General features: G+C 39.1%; 1 protein-coding gene across 30 annotated transcripts in view; it reads right to left on the reverse strand.

The window, feature by feature from the left end:
* The window catches only part of DTNA (dystrobrevin alpha), a 355,367-nt gene that overhangs the window by 165,357 nt on the left and 172,400 nt on the right, over positions 1-17,610 (reverse strand). The window contains exon 1 of one of the 30 annotated variants that reach the window (XM_032859624.1): positions 4,318-4,503. The exons of the other annotated variants lie outside the window; for them this stretch is intronic. The gene's annotated coding sequence lies outside the window, so the exon portion shown is untranslated. Of the gene's footprint in view, positions 1-4,317; positions 4,504-17,610 lie in introns of those variants that run through there. 30 annotated transcript variants of the gene reach the window in all.

Below are 17,610 nucleotides of genomic sequence, written 5' to 3' on the forward strand. Positions count from 1 at the left end.
CTCAGGGTTGTGAGACTGAGCCCGGTGTCAAGCTTCACATGCAGTGGTAGTCTGCTTGAGATGCTCTCTCTCCTTCTCCCTCTGTTACTCCCCCGGTTGTGTGCATGCCCTCTCTCTTTTTCTCTCTCTTTCTCAAAAAAAAAAAATTTAGAATTTATAAAGATGATTAAAATGTTAAAGTAGTGTCAATAATGAATATTTGATAATATGCATACCAGGTAGTGGGGAATTACTATAATAATATTACTTTAAAATTTATCAGGCTAATACTATGAGAATGGAACCAGTTGATTGTTCCCTTTTTGTACATTAAGACAAATTATTCACTACCAGCAATGAGCTTACTCTTTTACTATCACACTGCACAATTATTGGTAAATTTAATTGTCATTGATGAAAGCCTCTATTGCTTATTGAAAAAATTCAACATCCTTTATAATAAGCTCTGATGAAACTATAGCAGACTTACCTATTGTTAGAGCTTTCTAAATGTTATTAATGGAATTAATTAAATTAGAAAATAAATATCTGAAAATCATACCCCCCATTAGAAATTTCTACTATTTTTTTTTAAAGATTTTATTCATTTATTTGAGAGAGAGAGAGAGAGTGTGTGCGTGAGAGAGAGCCCACGCGGGGGGAAGGGACAGGGAGAAGCAGACTCCCCAATGAGCAAAGAGGCCAACAAGGGATTTGATCCCAGGACCCTGGGATCATGACTTGAGCTGAAGGCAGACGCTTAAACAACTGAGCAACCCAAGCACCTCAGAAATTTCTGTTTTCTTTTTAGAAACATTGGCCTTTTACTATAGACAGGGCTTAGAACTTTCTAATAAAGTCTATTTTATTCCCTGAATTAATCATTATGGCCACTGTCATCATGATCATCATAATGGTGTCATTACTTTTTTTTTCCATATGAAACATTTTAAGAATATTTTTTAAAAGTCCAATTCTTTTTATGCAAAAATTACATGGTTGTCAATAATAAAATACACTTTAGTGAAGTTACAGGTTTAAAAATAACAATACCTAAAAATGGAACTTTACTTTAGAAATATTGTCTTGGGGTTCAACAGTTACCATTAATTTTATTGAAGAAGCTATAATAGTCACTACAATTCTTCTTCATCATGCCTCTGTTGAACATCTATCTCCTTAATAGAGGTAGATAATTAGCTGTTTGTCTGAGAGGTTAGGGAGTTCTAGAAATTAAAGCTAAAATGTTCAGAAACACATCCAATCATTCAAAATGAACAATACAGCATGATTTAAAGAAATGTTGACAAAAATATGATTTAATTAAAACACCTTGGCAACATTCCTAATTTAAAAATGAGCATATCAAAAATCATTTCACATCCTAAGAACGTAAGTATCAAAACAACTAGAAAAGAAACTTCCTTAAAGCCATTATGGAAAACAGTGTAGAGGTTTCTCGAAAAACTAAAAATAGAACTACCATATGATCCAGCAATCTGAGTATTTCTGAGTATATCCTCAAAGGAAGTTAAATAAGTACATGGAAGAGATATCTGCGCTCCGATGCTCACTGCAGCATTATTTACAATAACCAAGATATGGAAATGACGTGTTACCGACATATGAATGGATAAAGACATTGTGGTATACTCATACAATGGAGTATTTGTAAAGGAGATCTTGCCATGTGCAACAACATGAATGAACCTTAAAGACATTATACTAAGTGAAATAAGCCAGACACAGAAAGAAAAATACCACAAGTTCTCACTTACATGTGGAATCTAAAAAAGCGAAATACATTGAAGCAGAGGGTAGAATGGTGGTTACCAGAGATGGGGAAGTGGGGGAAATGAGGAGATGTTGGTCAGCAGGTACAACTTTGCAGTTATGTGGGATAAATAAGTCTAGAAAGCTAATGTATAGCATAATGACTGTAGGTAATAATACTGTATTACTGCACACTGGAAATTTGCTAAGAGAGTAGATCTCAAGTGCTCTTACCACATACCAAAAAGCAGTACCTAGGTGAGGAAAAGATACATTAATTAGCTTGACTGTGGTAATCATTTCACTATGTATATGTGTGTATCGAATTATGTTGTACAACTTAAATATATAGTTATTATTTAAAAAACAAAACTTAAAAGGATCTTGCATTATATGGACCTCTCAGTTATGCTAACCTGAGAAATGGACATGTACATATGGCCTAGTGTCAGGTGTATAAAGATCACAGAAATCTGGGTATATATTCATTTTTACACATATCTCACTCTAATGTCTCAGCTGGCTTGTATCTTAGCCCACAGCAGCAAGGACAGAGAAAACAGGAACTACCGGAACTGAAAAATAGTTATTTGTCACTCCAGTTATAGAATGGATCTAGGCCTGATCAAGTATTTCAAATACGGGATAGTGGAATGCTAGTACTTTTCAGTAATTCCACCTCATCCACACTACTCCATCTCGCTTCTTTTATGAAGAAAGATTTAACCCATTCCAGCACAGCTGGGAAAGAAGATAGTGTGGTTAAGAGATCATTTACATGTTTATCTTTACTTCTCATCTGTCTCTCCTGTGTCTTCTCTTTGTGTCTCTGACTTTCTCTCCCTTCTTCTTTGCCCCCCTCCCTCTTTTATTTTTCCTTTAATATATCACTTTCTACCTCAGATATTGTCAGTATTGAGAACTTCACACTTTAAAATATTTTGCCAGGAACCATCTTTCACTCCTTCTTGGGAACTTCTTATTCTTAGCTAATAACAACTTATGCTTGTGAAAATATTTGATGTTTCAGAGTTAATGCTCATAGCTTGTTCTATATTCCAAACAACACAGGGTAAAAGGAAAGAATAATTTCAGACACAATATGGGCATTTTACACATGTTCACTGTTAGTATAATGCTTCTGATATTTGTTATCATGGAAATAGTGCCCTCTATTCGCAATTATGGCCAAAAAAATTGTTTTGAAAAGTAATTATAACTCCTTGCTCAAATTTAGAAGATGACCCAGATGTATAAAAACCAGAGAGACAAAGGAAATAACAATGAAAACCACAGAGGCCGAATGGGTTTCAGAAAATCCGTTTCCCTTTTTGAAGAAAGAGTGATATATGGCCAAACTTAGGATCATTTGCTTGGCTTGCATCCAAATCAGTCTAGTGGCAAATAACCGGTTTTAGCCAGGAAAATACTACTTTCTCTGATGAAAACACTCCAGGTAGAGAGTGAATCCGCCTGAGAAATGGGGGAGGGTATGGGTGGGGGTGGTGGGGGAGTGGGGGGTTGGGGGGGTGTCTGCTCCTGTTTTGGTCAGGCTTTGTCCCTAAAGCTGCCAGGACAACTTTGTTCTATATGTTCCGAGTTGAGAAAAGTTGGCTGGGTTAGCCCTTGGCTAAAAAAACTAAAGTAAATCCTAATGTCTTATGAGAAAGACCAGACATCAAACATCAAGTAGAAACCGTGAAGAAGGCAGGAACGTAAGTTACTAGTCAAGACATTTTCTGGTCCTCTAAATTGCTCTGGGGATATCAAAGCCACTTCTTTTGAAGCGAGCTGCTAGGGGGCCAAGTAAACAACGCAGGAAGAGGCTTCTGAGCTCTGGGAATGGCTGCTTCCCCACACCACCCTGCATTGTTTACATTCGGCTCTCCCCAGCCACCAAGCTAGAGTTCATTTTATGCTAACCCGTATTGTATTTGCTTCTATTTTTAAATCCTCCGAGGCACACAGAACCACAGTGTCTGAAAGGACAGAATACTAATGGAAATAAAATATGCTGTAAAAATTATAGATAACACTGAACCGCTCCTGTGAGATGAGGCTGGCAGGAATATGATGCAAGAGGAACAAATGCGCAGATACAAGAAATACACAAAGTAACATGTGGGAGGACTTTGTCCTCTGGCTTAATTTAGTATACGGGACAAAACAGCTTGGGACCCTGGATGCCGCTCATCAGGTGTCCTCTCGGAAAAGGGGACCATTTTCAAAGATCAAAGCAAGGAAGCACTTTGCCCAAGTTTTACATTGACCCGAAGACGCAAATTACGGCATTCTTACTACTTCTTTCCAGCTTTCCTTCTTTTACTTGCACGCGCACCTTCACACACACTACCAAAGAACTAGAGAAATTCACAACGTTTCAGACTTTCAAATTAATAAAGGGTGAAATCGGAGGGGAGGGAGCTGGGGGTGGGAGGGGGACAGGAGAAATTTGTTCTGTGCCCATGGAGGGCTTGGGGGGTGGGGGCGCCGGTGAAATTCCACCCAGCAAGTTATGCTCCTGCAACAGAAGAGTTCAGTTTCATAGATTCGTTGGTGCCTTACCTGGTTTTGTAGTGAACTGCACGAACTTGCCCCTAATTCTTCCCCTAAAGTCCTACATATGCTGAGAGCCATAGTATTTGAGCTTACACATTTCCACAGAAGAAACTCCAAAGCAACCTTTAACTTCAATAAAACGCTGTGTTCATTCTTCCCCTTGTGCTCAACACACAGCAATCTAATACACCTCATCATGTGGTCCGTTGCCATGGTAGCAATGAATCCAGCTGCTGAAATACAAAAGACTGACAAAAAGTTGGCTTTTCCCCTCCACCCACCCTGACAAAGTCAGAGTTTTGTGGGTTTTTTTTTTTTTTTCTGTATGACAAGTCTAATTTGAATATGTTTCTGGTGCTGACTCAACTTCGTGAGCAAGGAAGAAGAAAAAAAATAAAAGAAAGATAAACGAACAGCAGAGGTGTAAGAATAAGAGGACCCCGAAGCCTTTAAACAAGCAAAATAACTATATGCATTTTTCAGTCGCCACTAATCCAAGATACTGGTCATTAGCTGCTACTTCTTCCAACCAAGTATTTTTGCCAGTTACTAACTCAATAGAGAAATGCAGCAATGATCTCACAGCCCCTTTAAATATATATACATATATAATATATATATATATAATATATATATAAAAGTTAAATAATACAGTCAACATGGATGCTGAAAACACGACATCAGGGTAGGAAGAGCTAGTCTCAAAGTGTTTTCCTAGAGCAAACTTCTAATCACAGCTCAGAGGTGGGAGGTAAAATTCTCCCTCTTCTTTTCATCTAACCCTGTGTTTAACTATTACTTAAACAGATTAAGTCTCAGTCCTATTTCAAGTGATCATAGATTTGGATCTGCGGTGACACAGCCTGGTAGAATGAACCAAACCATACTTGGGGGCTCTATCTTAAGGGTAGGAATTTTGGAGTTAGGACAACAGCAACTCTGAAGAGTCTGCCCCTATCCCCCCCCCCTAAACCCATGGCTATGTAATTATGATTTAAGGAACCACCTTTGGTTTATTCCCAGTACTTAGGGAAGCCTGACGGGAGGCCTGGGCAACAGGCTTGCCCTCTTGTCAGCTGCAGTCCCTCCTTCCCACCATGGACATCCTTCATAGCTACCGCTTTCTACCCTCCAGCCAGCAGCTACTTTATCCCTGGGGTTCTCACTGCCACTCCCCTGCTTCCCCAGATTTGCTTACTTTCCAAATTTAGCTCATATTTCAGAATAATTCGTTGATATATTTGTTCTCTCTCTTTCGCCATGGACCCTCCCAGGAAGGGGAATGGGGTCTTACTTATCTTTGCCTACCATGTAACACTAGCAAAGGGTTTGGAATAACGTAGGGCTCACTGGCTATTGCTTGAATGGATGAAGCAGGGAATGAATGCTTTGTGTCAGCACAGTGGAGGTAAGCTCAGCTCCTCCAGCATCGTGCTCACAGCATTCTCTGGGGTGGTTCAACCCCTGAGGGGTTTGCACAGGCTCTTCCTTATTATTCCACGCTGCAAAGGGAGGCAGGCAACAGCAGCTCTTAGGAAGAGCAGCCAGGAAATTACTCGGATGTGGGTTTGAAGTTCTACCCAGGCTAGCTTTGTGACCTTGGATAGACCATTTAAACTCTCTAAACCCCATTAAAATTTTGTAAAATTTCTACTTTAAAGAGTTATGACAAGGAATTAAATGAGATAACCCAAGGAAAATACTAAGCACTGTGCTTGAAACATAGTAAGCACTCAGTAAATTACTGTTAGTGTTGTTTAGCCAAACTGTTTATGAGTTTTGAACAAAAAGGACAACAAGAAAGTTCATCGACTCCTGACTTTCCCTTGCTGATAAAACTGTCATTTTCAACCACATACACATTTTCAATTATATGCTTCATAATATGAGCATAATATAGGGATCATTTTAGGCAACCAGTCTGGATTGCCTGCTCCTACTTAAAAACCATCTAGAGGAGATGACCAGTCAAAAGGTTTTAACATATTCCCAGTGTGAAATGGACTGTAAAAAGAGTATTAAAGTTGGTCAATTAAAAAAATCTTTTTAATATGAAAAACATGAAATAAAGCAGTTCATTTTGATATTTATATCGAATTTTCAATAAGTGGCTTATATGTTATAGCAGGTTTTTTTCAAATCAAAATGGGGTATAAAGAATTGCCATCATGAAGAGCCTCAGAATAGAAATTATGTACAGAGATTACATTTTTAACAGTTTACAGGTGTTAGTTTAACAGCAGCCTTTGAAAGGTCACCTTGATCCTGATCCGTAACAGGGCCTGTAAAGGGCTCACCACTACAGACTTCTTAGTTGCTTTTCTCCAGTCATCTAACTCAGGAAATGACCAGACACCAAAGCCAGCTACATGGGAAAATTAGCATGAAAATCCCTTTGAAGCCTTGTAGTGCAAAGAAGCAGCCAGGGTTTAAAAAAACAAAACAAAAACAATAAAACCCAAAACCAAGAAACAACAACAACAAAACAAAAACCTATGGTGGAGAAAAAGAACTTTCATGGCAGAAAGTTGCTATAAAGAACAAAATGAATGTTGTGCATTGTGAGATTTCTCTATCATTTAAAAAAAAAAGCCCTACAACAAACCAGAAGAGATTATTAAAATAGCTTTGGCACTTGGTACAACTCCGAAAAATCCTTCAACGTTGTGAGTCATGATGACACAGTCCTATAAAGCGTTTAAGTGAGGCAGAACAGGCAAAAAAAAAAAAAAAAAAGGCAAGAAGCATATACCCTGGAAAGTCAGAGCCCCTTAATTCTCTTCAGGACAGTTGATGAAGGAAAGACGAATGGAACCATGATTTCAAACAATAATTCATAATTACTCTCATGTGTGGCTAGCTGAAAAGAAACTCACTGCTCATCTTCATTTCTTCGGGAGTCTTTACTTTGTGTCTTTTTCCTCCTACAGGTTGGTTAGGCATCTCACCGTTCCTCATTTTGTAAACTGAAGAGCCCATCATTTATCTAGTTAATGGAGACTATTCCTAGAGCATAACTATGATTAGCAAACAGCTTTTGTCAGATGTTAAGCAACTTGTTTGATTCTCTCTCTTAAGCATTAGGGAAATATGATGTCAATATGTTTGGTTTCACAAGGTCTCAAATCCCCCTTTTGCAAATGTTAAGATTAACTTCTTGCTCAGTGGGAACAAAATTTGTAACATGATCCGTGCTGATGTGACCCACTTAATTTCATATGAAGAATCCAATCACCGAGGGAAAAATAGTCTTTGAGACATAATGCTTCAGAATGTACCCTGGGAAGATGTGCCAAGCCCAGGGGGACGCATAGACCTGGGAGAGAGCTTATAAGATTGTTTGCTTCACCGCTCTCTCTTCAGACACAAGGGCACCTAAAATCCCACAAACTCAAGGTAACAATGTGGGCTCAGAGGTCACACCCTTGAGTTAAGCAGCAAGGCTACCAAAAACAAAAACAAAAACAAAACCCCAAACAAACAAACAAACAAAATAAACCAAACCAAAACAAACTGGCTGTTAACGTCAGTGAAATTAAAACAAGACAAAAACAATTTGAACCTCTGCAAAATCAATTTTTTTCAGGTCACATCTTAAAATTGTTATTTTATAATACCACAAAGAGCTTTACTGTCAGGGCACTAGTTTAAATCAAATAGGAGAGCTTGTTCACAGCAACAACAAAAAAGATTGTGATCTATTGAATATTTTTTGCAGGCACATAGTTTCTTGGGCTGCTTTGAGCCGCTGACCTAAAAAATATTAATCGGATTAGTATCTGTTCTACTCATGAAAATTTCTTATGAAAGAACCAGGCTATTGCAAGGCATCTTGGTTTACATAACTCAATATCAAGATATCCTATTTTCCCCTTAAGATGTTTTCAAAACACACACTTCTCTTTTGAATTGTATTAACGGGGCTATAAATATCTGTGTCTAAATAGCACTGTGAAATTGACGGCTACACATTCTACAGATAACTTATTGGGATCCCCGAATCATTTTGTTTTGTTCACATATGGAAATTTATTCCCAAATTTTTGCGTTTGGATTCGTCATCTCTTCAAAATTCACAATTATACAGTTATAGTCTGGATTCTTCCTTAATGAAAAACACACTTGGTTTTGAAACTTAATAAAAGTGACATCACTTGCCCATTTTCTCACTGAAAGGTAGTATCACAAATCCAATGTAGGGAAGTTGAAAAATATAGAAAGATTTATGAAATAACATTAAAAACACATATAATTTAACTATCGGAGGTAACCAGTATTGACATTTTAATGTATTTCTTAATTTTATGTACTAAAAATCCTGGATAATTTTGACTATAGTTTTCTTCTGCTTAAAGAAAGACAGGTAAAATAAACACAGTATGATATTACAGATTCGTGGAAAATATTTTTTTAAGATTTTTTAATTTATTTATTTGTCAGATCACAAGTAGGCAGAGAGGCAGGCAGAGAGAGAGAGGAGGAAGCAGGCTCTCTGCGTGGAAAATATTTTTTAATAGTTGCATAAAATTTCACTATTTGGATATATCAGAATTCACTTAGCCATCCCTCATTGTCAAACATATATTTAGTCTTTTTCCAGCTTTCTTTATATAAACGATATATCTTTGTATGGAAATTTTGGGTTATATCTTGGGTTATTTCCTTAGAATAGATTGCTGTGCAAGACGGGGAATTACTGAGTTTAAGTTAGAAAATTTAAGTATAGAATTTTATTTTTTTCTTATTTAAGCATAGCATTTTGGAATTGGAAGACTCATCCTTATAATTCAGTGGAATATTTTGTTTTATCGACGAGGAAACTGAGGTGAGATGACTGGCTCAAAGTCCTGCTACGAATTCTTCCTGTGCAAGAACCAGACGGGAGATCTTTGTGAGTCCACTCAGCTTTCTCTCATTTCACCCTGCTCACTCTCAAAGGCAATTCATCTCTGAGGTTCTCCTTACCAGTGCTGGTTTGGTGTCCTCTGTGAAACTCCACCAATGTGCTCCAGAGTCTGAGGCAGGAATGGGAATTCCATGGAGGTGGATAACACAGTTTTAATTTTTATTTTTCTGTCAGAGAGAATCCACATGGCAGCATTGCTACAGTCACCTTTCACTTGATAGCAAAGCAGAGAAGATCCTGAGAAGCAGCAAATACTCCCTCAGGTCAAAAATCTGTCCTGAGGAGAACACAATGGAAAAAGATTCCCAGAGAGTTGAGAGGTCAGAATGCTTATGAAGTTGGTGAGTTTAAATTGACATAAAATTAGGCAAAGCTCTTTGATAGACCCCAAGGTCTTTTATGGCCTTGTGTTCTGTTAGAAAAACAGAAGATCTGTGGGATTTGAGTGGCAGCCTGTTAGGTCACTTGTAGGGGCAGGGGAAGAAGTACTTGTCTGGTCATCCTCTGTGACAATTCTATATCCTGGAAAGCCAGGTGTGTTTGCACAGCCATAATGATGTCTTCGTTTGACAGAATATATTCTTTCTCAGTTAGAGGGAACAGGGAAGAACATTCCTGAAAATCGAGTCTACTCACAAAGTCAAGGAAACAGCCTTATTCCTGAGAATTTACTCTTGAAATTATTCATTTTCTTAGTCTGAATATGCAGTACACAGAGATTATTATCTCTTGATCCCTTCTGTGTGACTTACTCTAAAATAAGATGATTATTCTAATTCAATAAATTTTAATTAAGTGTCTTCTCAAACCACATATTGTATAGGTGTAGGCAAAGAATATAAATAGCCTACAACCTAGATGGGGAGATAGAATATGGATAAAGAAAATATAGCTGTAGATATAATATATGAAAAAAAATATAATTGTCTCGGGAGTAGATAGATAATTAGGTCAGTTTAAGCAGAACACAAAGGAGGAGGAAATCACCCATTCAGGGTGCCCCACGCTTGGAAAGCAGTTGGCTACTGGGATATTAGGCGTATTTTCCCAGATTCTTTTACTTTGTATTTGGGTACTTGAACTACATTCACACAGTATACATGCTACAGCTCGATGGCGGGATGCCTGATGTACCCCAAGAGCATATGCAGTGACCAAGATTAGATGTAGGAGCCATAAAAGCTATTGAGTTTTCTCTTCCTGAGAAAGGATAAGTAATTAGGTAGTTGGTGGCAATGTGAAGGGGGGACAATGAGTAGTAGCTGCTTCTCCAGTAATATGTGTGTATATACCATAGGTAATGAGATAGAGAGATTAGGAAGCAAGTTCAATGTTATGTACCCTGCAGGCACTCAATAAAAAGTTAATTATTGATGCTGACTTTGATAAAAATAAAGGGTATTATAAAATGAAGCAAGTCAGGAGAATGATTAAAGGCAAGACTGTAGGAGAAGAAATTATTAAGGAAAACACAGACTGAAATATTGGAAAAGGATATAAGGTGATTTAAGGGAAAAGATTAAAATAAGAAAGAAGCATATGTGGTTAAAGAGAACACATAGCAAAATCATCCAGGAGGTATAAGAGAGAGAGCACTGAAGAAAAACACAATTGAGAAAGTTCTTTGAATAAACTAAGACGAGTGACAAACCAACGTCTGAAATGTCATTCCTTATACCTAAATGAATTCCGTTATTGGAATGAATGAAGAAGGGTCCATTTGATAGTTGAACACATTTTATATAAATTGACCCATGATATGAAGCTATTAGGCACTTTAGACCCTTCTGGATGTCTCTGGTGGGAAACACTGCATCAGTAGAGATCATTCATCTGATGTGTCAGACGTTCCCATATGTGACACGAGGGAGTTCACGGTCATCCTTGCTCCATATTTCACACTGGTTAATTCCCCATCAGGCCACTGCGTTCTGTTTAGAGCCTCACTCACAGTGAATGTGTAATGGAGAAACTGGAGAAAGCATTGTTCAATGGTGAACAATGAACTGGAAGGGAAGTAACCTAGAAGCCTAGGAGGGAGGCACTTAAGCATTTGAAAGGTTATCTGCACATAAATAATGGTGAGCAGGTGTTCTTCATTTTTTACGGAAGGCACCACAATTTGTGTTTGCCAGGTGAGACATGGGAAAGGACTCCTGACATAATATCAAACTTATGGCATGTAAATAATACAAGGCAGAGAGACATTAGTTTCTACTTTGTTCATGGCAGATGAATAGTCTTTTTGGAGGATGTTAGCCACTCGCATTCATCATACACGTAAAGACACTTTACATCCCAATGGAAACACAGTTATGTGTTTATATGTTCCTACATACGCACATCGAGAAGACAGAAACCTTAAGTCATACATCAGATCCTGTGGCTTGGATCGCCCGCCCATACTATCCTACTTTTAGCAATAATATGCAAAGTGTTAAACACAAACACTATTTGTGTTATCTATTTAGGCTTTATGGTATCTTTGATAAACACTGTAGACCAGTGAAAAAATGAAAGTAATGCAAAATAATTTCTGTTCACTTACACTTTCACTAGCCACAATTAATATTTTTGTTATTTACTTATCCATATCTGTCTCTAAGTAACTATGTAGCTTGATTTTCAAATGGATGGTTGAATGGTTGAAATGGCAGTGGGGATAAAGAGTACACTTATCACTGTGAGCACTGAACCATGTATAAAATTATTCAATCAGTGTACTGGACACCTGAAACGAATATAAGAACCATATGCTAACTATACTGGAATTAAAATTAAAAATTTAATTAACACACACGGAGACATACTTCAAGAATGATAAAAATAGGGGCGCCTGGGTGGCTCAGTGGGTTAAAGCCTCTGCCTTCAGCTCAGGTCATGATCCCAGGGTCCTGGGATCGAGCCCCGCATCCAGCTCTCTGCTCGGCAGGGAGCCTGTTTCCCTCTTTCTCTGTCTCTGCCTGCCTCTCTGCCTACTTGTGATCTCTGTCAAATAAATAAATAAATAAAAATCATTAAAAAAAAAAGAATGATAAAAATAAGTAAAAATGCAAAAAAGAGAAATAAAATAAAATGAATTGTTACTTTTAAAACTCTAGCCTTTTCCATAGTCTAAAGGAAGCTACAGTCTTCATGACTATCTTTGAGGAAGAATGCTCTTTTTTGGGAATAAACTTTAATGGGGCTGCTGTTTATATTATAAACTACTCCACAAGAAAGTGATGAAGGAAGAGACATTAAGCCACCCTGTGTAACAGAGAGAAAAAAAAACCGCTCCCTTCATTATGGTTGGTATAGCTGGAAAACTGTGAGTTATTAACTGGAAAGAGGAAGGGTCTGGTGACTAGAGCCAGGGAGAATGGGTGTAACTTCTGGACACGGGGAACAAGGTCCAGGTCATAGGGAATTCCTATCAGTAGGGGAAGCAGTTTCTAAAACATGGTGGCCCAGGAGGAAATGGACAATAAGGATCCCTCTGAAGGGTACGACAATGGTCTAAGGAATAATGATGCTGATGACTAATTTTCATATTCTGACTTACAACATCTCTGTTACCAACAAGATTTTAGGAAAGCTTTAAGAATCGCTCTTAGCTTCACAGTAAGTCAGTCTGTGTCCAGGCTTGGAATGGGGCATGAAGATAGAATATGCTAAGAAGGTGATATTTGAGATGACACCTATGAAGAATGGGGAAGAGTCTTTTAGGCAAAGGGAGGAGCATGTGTGAGGTCCCTGAGGTCCCTGAGGGGAAAGAGCCTGAGGTTTTCAAGGAACACCAGAAGAACAGTGTGGTCGGAGCACGACGCGAAAAGGGCAGAGGGTCATGGCATGGAAAATTTGGTAGGCTAATGCTTTGGAGGGACTCTAAACTTTATTCTAAGTACCACGGGAAGGATTTGAAGGATTTAAAACATAGGGTAACATAATCCAACTTCTGTTTTTACAAGAGTATCCTGGCTATGGCTTCGAGAATGGACAGGAAAGGGGCAAGAGTGTTTAAAGTGCCACCAATCTGAGGGTCAACGGTTACTCTGAACTAAAATGTTGACAGTGGAGACAGTGAGAAGTCCATACATTTTAAAATATATTTTAGAGACTGAATTGATACCACTCAGTGAGGGAGGATGAGTGAGAATAGAATGTAAAGAAAAACTCCCAGCATTCTGAAATAAATGGAGGTGCTATCTACTACAGACTGGAAGCTGGCTCCAGGAGCACGCCAAGGGAATACAACGTGGGATAAGGCAAAATGTTGAATCTGAAATGTCTCTGAGTCAGTTAAGCAGTAATGTCACATAGGCTGTGTCTGTATTTACCTGAAGCCCTGAATATAGAGCTTGAATGGAGATGTACAGGCAAGAGCTGTAGGTAGGTTTTTTAAAACCCTGGTAAAAGGAGAACATACGTGGAGAAGCGTACTCAAGACTCCTCTCTAAGGAAAAGGGCCAGGGAGGTAAGAGGAAATCCTTGTGAGTGTGTTTTTATGGAAGCTACATGGGAGTTCTTCAAGAAGGAAGGGGTGGTCTTTGGGTTGAAAGCTACTGAGATGTTGAAAAGATGAGAATAGGAAAAGTATTCACTAGCTTTAGAATATGGCGATAATGACCACCTTAATGAAAACCTTTTTCATGAAATGGTGAGGGACAGAAAAATGAGGGGTAAGGAAGTGGAGTCAGATTAGGTAAATGATTTTTTTGGTGGGGGGGAGAGAAAGCTGGATTTGTAGGGGAGCAGAAGTAGGGGAGCAAGTGAAAGGAAACATAAAATCAAGAGAATATTTCAAATATAGTAGACTCTAGAAAACATTTACATGCTGAGAAGAGTGGCCCATTAAAGGCAGAAAGACTAATGATATGGGAGAGAAAATAGCTGACTGCATGTATGCAGTCCTAAGAAGGTAAATGGGGACAAGATACAGAGTATATGTAGAGAAACTGCCTCACCTGTGACATGAGAGGAGGATGAAAATGGGGGTGTATGTGTACAATTAGGCAAGGAAAGAGGGGGTTTCTATCTAGTGACTACTATCATTTCAGTGAAGTAAGAAGCAAGGTTGCTAGCTTGGAATGAGGAATGGGGAGAAGAATTTTTGTGCAAGGGGAGAAATAATGAGCTAATCATTATGGAGAGTTAGAGAGTGGCTACGGAGAGAGTAGGAGAGCCATAGAGTGTTGCGAGCACATCTGATGCAGTGATCATGAGTCTAGGATGCTCAGCTGTGTGGCTTTAACAAAGCTCAACAAAAAACGTATGGGTAAGTCAGGTGAGGGGGTTCATCTACCTGGCTTAGTTATTGCCTGGTGAATATGACGGGAGGAAAGATATGCAAGGGAGTTGAAGGTACATAAAAAGAGATGGACCATGGAATCTAACCAGGCAAAGAGGGAAGTAAAGACAGGAGAGATGGGTTTTGGACAGTGAGAAAGAACCAAGACAAAAAGATTCTGTAACAAATGCAAAGAATAGCAAGTGTGGAGATCAGAACAAAAGAGCTGGAAGGGTAGAATGCGGTGTTTGGGAGGGGGATATCTTGCTTACTTTTCTGATGGCGGACTGTTCAAAGAAGTAATGGCTGAGGTCACGTGGAGGGATTTATTTCTGGATATGAGGAAGGTATTGATTGGATCATCCATGGGTACACTGAACTTACCAAGAATAAAGCAGCACAAATTAAAGTTCTGTAGGAAGCAGAGTTAAGCTCTTGCCCTGTGGTCTATGGATGGGTGGATTTTGTATGATGGGAGGTGCTGGTGGCTTTCTTTATCATTGCATTGTTAGAGGCTCCTTAAGTATTAATTCAACACCACAGGAAAACAGGGCTGAGAAAGGGGTAAGAAACAAGGTCCTAAGCATAACCTTTGGACTTTTGAATCTACCCTTATTTGAAGCCTAAACATTCCTATTTTGTTGTTAGCCTAAATGACTTTTTTCTTTTTTTAAGCTTTTATTTGGGGAAGAAAGGGAGAACACAAGCAGGATAGGATGGGTGATGCAGAGGGAGAGGGAGAAGCAGGCTCTCTGCTGAGCAGGGAGCCCAGTGCAGGGCTTGATCCCAGGATCTTGGGATCATGACCTGAGCTCAAGGCAGACGCTTCACCCACTGAGCCACCCAGGCACCCCTAGCCTGAGTGATTTAAAAAAAAAAAAAAAATTTTTTTTTTTTGTCACTTGCCAACACAAGGCATAAACTAATATAGATGGGTCTATTTCACAAAAAAGAAATATTTGGAAATACAATGGATTTGTTGCTTATCTAATATCCATTTTTCTTTGCTGGCAGAATTTTTTTTATTATTAATTATTTTTATTAACATATAATGTATTATTTGCCCCAGGGGTACAGGTCTGTGAATCATCGGGGTTACACATTTCACACCACTCACCATATCACATACCCTCCCCAATGTCCATAACCCAACCACCCTCTCCCTAACCCTCCTACCCCCAGCAACCCTCAGTTTGTTTTGTGAGATAAAGAGTCTCTTAGGCTTTGTCTCCCTCCCAATCCCATCTCGTTTCATTCATCCATACTTCCACCATAGGCCTCAAGGAAAGGGTCAAAGTCAATCACTGCTCTTGTAATCCCCTCACCGGTGGTGCCAGTAAAATATAAAAGGAAATCTGCTATGGGGAGTGTAGTGCATTGAGCAGTGTGATGGTTAATTTTATGTGCCAGCTTGACTGGGCCATGGGGTGCCCATATATTTTGTTAAATAATATTCTGGATGTGTCTCTGTGGGTGTTTCTGGATGAGATTAACATTTGAATGGATAGATTTAGTAAAGCAGATTGCCCTCCCCAATAAGGTTGAGTCATACAATCTGTTGAATGCTTGAATAGAAGGAAATGCTGAACAAGAAAGAATTTTTTCTTTCTGCTTGATGGTCTTTGATTTGGGACATTGGTCTTCTCTTGCCTTTGGACTCATACTAGAACCTACTTCATTGGTTTTCCTGGTTCTCTGGCCTTGTAGAGATGGGGGCTTCTCAGCTTCCATAATTGTGTGAGTCAATCCCTGATTAAAAAAAAAAAAATCTCCTTCTCTACATGTCCTATTTGTTTCTCTAGGGAATTCTACTACAAGTAATGGTCCTCAAAAACTCATAGTCACCAAGAAACTTGGAATGTGGCCTTATTTGGAAATAGTCTTTGCAGATGTAATTAATTAAGGATCAAGAGGCACTCATACTGGGTTAAAGTGGGCCCTAAGTGCCATGACTATATCCTAAGAGGAGAGGACAATGAGAAAAAATACTCAAGAGAAGGCCACGGGAAGATGGGGGCAGAGATCGGAATGATTCAGATATAAGCCAAGGAAGCCAACAATCACTGGAGCCACCAGAAGTTAGGAAGAGTCAAGGAAGGAGTCTTCCTCAGAGTCTTTAGAGGGAGCATGGCCCTGCCCACATCTGGATTTCAGAATTCTCTCCTCCAGAACTATGAGAGAACAGATAGCTGTTATTTTTAAGCCACCAAGTTTGCGATCATTTGTTATAACGTCCCTAGAAAAGGAATACAGGGAGTTTCTGGGAAAGGTCCCTTCACCCAAAAAAGAGGCTGATGGGGAGAAAAGAAAATGTTGGTGGACGAGGACATGGCAAAAGATTCCCCGTAGCTGAGGCACAGGCTGGGTGGTGACTCAAGGTCCAAGAAGAGCCTCAAGGGGTAGTAGGGTTCTGGTCGCCATCCCTGGAAGCACTGAGAAGCAGCAGATGCCCACGTAAAGGAACATGTCAAGGGAATTAGGAGTGGAAAAGTGAAACCATTCTCTGAAATAACATGCTCTCTCTCCCTCTCTCTCTCTCAAATAAATAAACACATCTTTAAAAAAGAAGACTGAAATGTTTTGGCCTCCCAAACTGATCGAAGAGAACCATACACATTTGGAAAAAGCTGTTTGAGAACATGAGTCCCAGCAGACATTTCATCCTCTATTCTGGACACAGTATATCAAAGACGTTAGGATCTGGTCTTATTGCCTTTTCAGTCATTCTCTTGTCCCCTATCACACCATCGAGAAGAATATTGTATTAAATGCTAATTCTCATTGTTATGACTTAATGAGCTACTTCTGAGGAAGCGGTTTCACCAGCATTTGAGAAGGGTCTGGAATGGCTAGGGCTGAATCGAGGCTTAGGTCACCCCGGGGAAACTAATGTCAACGTTTCAGTTACTCATTTATGTTCTCCAGCCTCTTGGACACACCTCCCCTGGTTCCTAGGCAACCACAGCTTTCCGCACTTAGTCCACATTAAGCAGGAACTCTTATGTGTGAATTTGGAAACGATCTATTTTAATGAGAAGGCAATCGTGAGCCGAACCAGACTGTTATCTTTGTTATGAAGTAGGACACAACGCAGGGGACTTCCCTATTTTTCAGAACGCGGATT

The sequence above is a fragment of the Lontra canadensis genome, unplaced genomic scaffold (assembly GCF_010015895.1).
Source record: "Lontra canadensis isolate GAN:19392208 unplaced genomic scaffold, GSC_riverotter_1.0 scaffold17, whole genome shotgun sequence".
In the NCBI taxonomy this organism is placed as follows: domain Eukaryota; kingdom Metazoa; phylum Chordata; class Mammalia; order Carnivora; family Mustelidae; genus Lontra; species Lontra canadensis.